Below are 5,661 nucleotides of genomic sequence, written 5' to 3'. Positions count from 1 at the left end.
AGATTCTCAAGATATGTCTACATTATTTGAGATATGATGAGAACTAGCAATTTCAGAAAAATCAAAGATTTATTATTTGATTAACATGTTAATTTGTCTAATATTAACTCTTCATATTTCTACCACTACTATTGAGTTAGCATTTTCTATCAAGAAAATTATAAAAGCTAGATTGCATACTCAAATAGAAGACGAGTTTCTTGCAGATCATTTGCTAGTTTATATCGAAAAAAAAAATTGTCAAGAATTTCATTTCAGAGATGATAGTAGATGAATTTTTTTCCATGAAATATCGTTGTGGCTCCTACTTTGAAAGGGAAATCCTAAGTTTTTATTTCAATTTCTTTTTTTTTATAAAGGTCTCTAGCAAAATTGTTGAGATCGATAGATTAAGAGGAAGTGAGATAGATAGCAAACCAGGAAAGTTATATTACCAGATGTGTGATCCTTCCCCTTTGTTAAGCCCACTTTGGCAGATCTTCCAATATTTCTCTCTCTAAGGGATCAAGCACGACATATGTTTTTGGTCCCAGACTCCCTTCTGAAATGCAAATGACAAACGATTATACAGTATCTGTGGTAGAGTTAAAAAAAGTACATTAGTATACCTAGAAACTTGAAAACATCTCCCTTTCACGTGCCTAACTACTGTACAATATTTGTGAATATTTCAGTTTGCATGGGTTTTGTATTAGACTGTATATTTCCAACGCTTGACTCATATACGTAATATTTTTAAGCATTGACTTGAGAAAGGTGTTAATGGTCCGTATCGTTAGTTCAAATTTGTTGTTTTTTATTTTATTTTTTAAAATATATTATTAATATTTGTAATTATTAAGAAAAAATTAAAAAAATATATATATACAATTTTACTAATAGTCACTTTATTAATTCTTGAATAAAAAGAATTAAAATATTTGAGCAATAATTTTGAGCAATAATTTCCTTGAGAAAATACATTTTTGCATATCTTTTTATTATATGTGAAGTCCTTTAAATACATTTTTTTATCTTCTTAATAATTTTTGTATTTTCTATGTAAGGGGATCTAGCCCCTGAGACTGATTATGTAGTGCCAAAGTTTATGTTGATAGTGCTAGACTAAATTGAGGAGACAGATCAATGCAAATATGACAAGATCCACCAAATTTGTCAGATTGAGGTAATATTATTGATGTGATATTATTTTATCCATAACTTTAGCTACGAATATCATAAACACTTATAAAAACATAATTTGAAAAGTTCTTCACGGCCTGTACACTGTGGTCTCCACAATATACTTGGTGGTCAACCTTTTAACCCCAAAATCAACCATTTTTGTCTTCATATATTTCTATTTTGTAATTAGCATTTCTTATGTAGTTTCTCTCATTTAGATTCCTTGCCCTTGCTTTACAATAATCTATAATTTTAAAGCATCTCTTTTTCACTTGGATAGGTTCGGGATTTTACTCTATTATCATAGCACTCTCAATGGCTCTTTATCTTATATTTTAAAATACATCACCAAAACCCACTTATTCTATTTTACACACTAAGTTTTACAATATATCATATATATCAACTTATTTATTTTTTCTCTATATCATTGAAATATTATATTTTTTTAATATTTTTTATTCATTTCAAATATTTTTTCTATTACCAGTGATATTCTCATATATTTTGATATTTACAATATCTCCCATATACATCACTTCCTTCCAAATGATGGCACTTTCGTAGAATTAAGATGGTTTGACAGGTCAAAACCACTTTAAAAAAAAAAAAAAACATTTAGCCCCATGTTGCATAGCAACTCCAAGTTGTCTACATCTCATTCCACATGCAACTCCAAAATTATAAAAAAATAAAAAAAAAATGAAAGAAACAAACAAACAAACAAACAAACCTTTAGCCCCATGTTTCATAGCAACTCCAAAATCCGAGTTGCCTACCTCTCATTCAAAATGCATGCCTCCTATAACCACCCAAACGAATGGGATATTCAGCATTATTGGACATCCTTAACAACATTAAAAAATAAGGCATTTTCGCATTAACATTGTTGTTCTAGTCCTATTCTCTATTTGCTTGTTTACCCAAGCAATGATATTATTAATATCTTAGGATATGAGAGATGATAGTGTTTTAAAGAATCAGTCAATATTAATGCTGGATATATTGATATTGGAGTCTAGGCATATGGTTGTAAAACAAAACTATTGCTCATACCCCAAAATCTCAGCTGTCTACCTCTTCTTCCACATGCATGCCTCTTGTAAACACCCAAATGCATGGGATATTTAGCATTACTTAGGCTCCATTCGAAACTTGTTGACGGTACTTTGTCATCTTAAAAAATGTTACACTAGTTTAAATACTCCAACGTGAACAATGAAGTTTCATTAAGATATTGCCTCATTTTAGCACTTAGGGTCGTGATACACATAAAAGACTAAAACAACCGAAAAATATTGTTTTTCGTGACAAACTCCAAACTCATGGTATGACATGGTGTGAAATGAAATGACATGTCATGACGTGACATGTAAGTATGACTAACAACATGACATAGCATGATGTGCAACAGTTAAAGATGGCATGACATAATATAACATATAATAGGTAATTTCGTACTTGAAAATAAAATATGGCATAACCTAACTTAATATATAGATATATATACATATATGTATGTAGATATATTTTATATATATATATATATATATATATACCAATATGAATGATGGTTTATTACCACTATACACACATAAATACCCTGAAAATAAGTTAGAGGCATAACATAAAAAAGTGCAAAATAATAGAAATTGTAATGAGATATTTTTAAAGGTTGAAAACTCCTCACTAACATACTTGGAAATATAAAATCACTTATAGCGAAATTACCATTTTACCATTCTAGGAAATGACATTTTACCCCTAATTTAAGGATTTGCATCATAAGTCTCTAATTCATCAAAATTTATATTTTTCATATAAATTTTGTCCTAAATCCAAATATCTAATTAGAAAAATTTAAAGCATAACTAGTTATTAGAACCAAGCACAGGTCAAAACATACAAATGCTAAAATCCTTGATGTTTGTTGCAATTCTTTCGAACTCTAACTGTCATGCTAAAATCGAATCATGAAACATACAAAAATCATATCTTATGCCTTAATATCATGCTAGGACATTAACAAAACTCATATTGTAAAAATTACAACTTCCTTCATGCCAAAACATCAAGTCTTTTGACAACAAAGAACAACCCATGATATTCTTGGTTTATTCTTCTTCAAATCAACTCCAAGAACTTTAAAAGTTCAAAAACATACACTTAACATGTTCATAAATCAATCCTAATAAATATCATGCTTGAAAAAATAGTCAAAGATCACAAAAATCACAAAACATGAACCAACATAATCGGTTTGAACATTATTCCAAAACCGAGTACTATATATTTTGGTTTTTGATCAAACCACTAGATCTAAATTTTTTATGAAGTAAATCATAAAGAAACAACATTATATACTTCATATTCAAGTTCTAAAATTTATCTAAGCATTAAACTCAATATCACATGGAAAACAATGCATAGAAACACAACAAAACTCGTGAGCCTTAAGTTTGTGTTCCAATCAGACCTTAGCATGCGTAAAAATTCATTTCTTCAATATCACACAAAAATCTTTAAAATAAATTCCTAACGCATAGATCAGAGTCCTAATAACAACATATGTGAATATCAAGACCATAAGAGCATGCTTCCATAACAACAAATCCAAGATTTCTCAAAACAAAAACTGTTTTTACACCAATATTTCCAACTTACTAGATTTATCCAAAATTTCCTACTAAAAGCTTTCAACATGTAATAATTCCACATCAACATTCCATGTTAACATGTTAAATTTAAACCATAAAAATATAAGACCAAGATCTTGCTAAGAACTTCATAAACAAAATCAAAGAATCACACTATCTAAATCATCGTCTAGTATGACCTTTGCATGCATAAATAGATTTTTCACCAAACAAACGTCTGCAAGAAATCTCACAAAGTATGTCAATGGAATCTAGACTCAAAGAAGAATAACTAATATGCAGAGATTTATGTAAGAATCTACTTACAAAAGCTTCAAAAAATTCAAGCAAGAAAGGTCAAAAAATTATCTCAAGTCTCTCCTTAAGTTCTCTCCATGAAAGTGAATCAAAAGTAACAAATGCCTAAGGGACAAGCCATGGATGAGTGCACATGGTGGAGCTTTTCAGTGGGCCTTAATTGGCCTAAATCGACTGGTTCAATAGGGTTTGGTTTAGGGCTTCGATTTTAACAAGTCCAAATCTAATTTTTATTAGTCCAATTAAAATACTATGATATAAAAGAATGAATAAGGGTGTAATGATATGAATTTTAATGGTTAATAGCATGTGAAAATTATTTAATCAAATGATTAAATACTAGGATAAAACTGGCTACATTTAGGGTTTGGGGTAACATTTGGGATTTGGGGAAACAATTTAAGATTTTGAGTTTCACCAAGAATTTGGGGTTTCAATTGAATATCAAATACTTAGGGTTTCACTATGGTTGAAACCCTATATAGTTTGGCACAAAAATGAATGGTTGGATGGAATAATGTGTTTGGCTTAGGTGACATGATCACAATGCTTGCTTTTCTTTCATTTCCTTTATATTTCCATCTCATGGTTCCTTTTGGTGCCAATTGTGGCTAAGATCTTGCCATGTATCCAAATAAAACTTCTCTAAACTGATTTGGCAATGATTTAAAAACGATTAGACTGTGTGCTATCACTGGTGTTACTATTCACTCCAAAAATGGTAAAAATAACTTACACCATAAAATTCTAAATAATCCTATGAAACTCGGAGTGCAAATTCAACTCCTAAGCATCTTGAATAAATCAAAACATGTTTTTCGAACAACTATCATCTAGAAAATGAAAATCATTTTATTATGCTATAAAATATTAAATATTCATCTGAGACTAATAGCACAAACCGTTTCTAATTCTCACAATCCTAAGTATCTCAAATAAATAAAATCGTATTTATGCCACCAAAGTGGGTAAGAACTGATTAAGCTGACAGATTAAAACATACGCGATTGCTCGACTCATGAGACCTTTATGGGATTTTCAAAACGTTCCTAAAGTCTAAAGAAATTCATCCACTGGATTTCTAGTGGGCTATTACAATTACCACCTAAGACGAATAAGGATAACAAAATGAATCTCAAGGAGGGTACATTACTAGTAGACCATACAAACACCCTTTTTACCAAAAATCTGAGATTGAAAAAATAGTGAAAGAATTGCTTAATGCAAGAGTTGTTAGAAGTAGCCAGTCCCCATTTTCTTCACCTGTACTTTTAGTGAGGAAAGTTGATGGATCATGGTGCATGTGCATTGATTATATGGCACTTAATAGGAAAAATAGTGAAGGATAAGTTTTCCATTCCTATTATTGATGAATTGTTGAATGAGCAATGTGGAGCAACAATTTTCCAAACTAGACCTCAAGTCTGGATACCATCAGATTTGTGTTAGGAAGGGTGATATTGAGAATACTGCATTCAAAACACACAAGGCACTATGAGTTTTGGTTATTCCTTTTGGCTTAACAATGCTCTGACCTCTTTTC

This window comes from Juglans microcarpa x Juglans regia, chromosome 2S, assembly GCF_004785595.1.
Source record: "Juglans microcarpa x Juglans regia isolate MS1-56 chromosome 2S, Jm3101_v1.0, whole genome shotgun sequence".
NCBI lineage: Eukaryota > Viridiplantae > Streptophyta > Magnoliopsida > Fagales > Juglandaceae > Juglans > Juglans microcarpa x Juglans regia.
The sequence above is the reverse complement of the archived record's forward strand: the minus strand, read 5'-3'. Positions refer to the sequence as shown.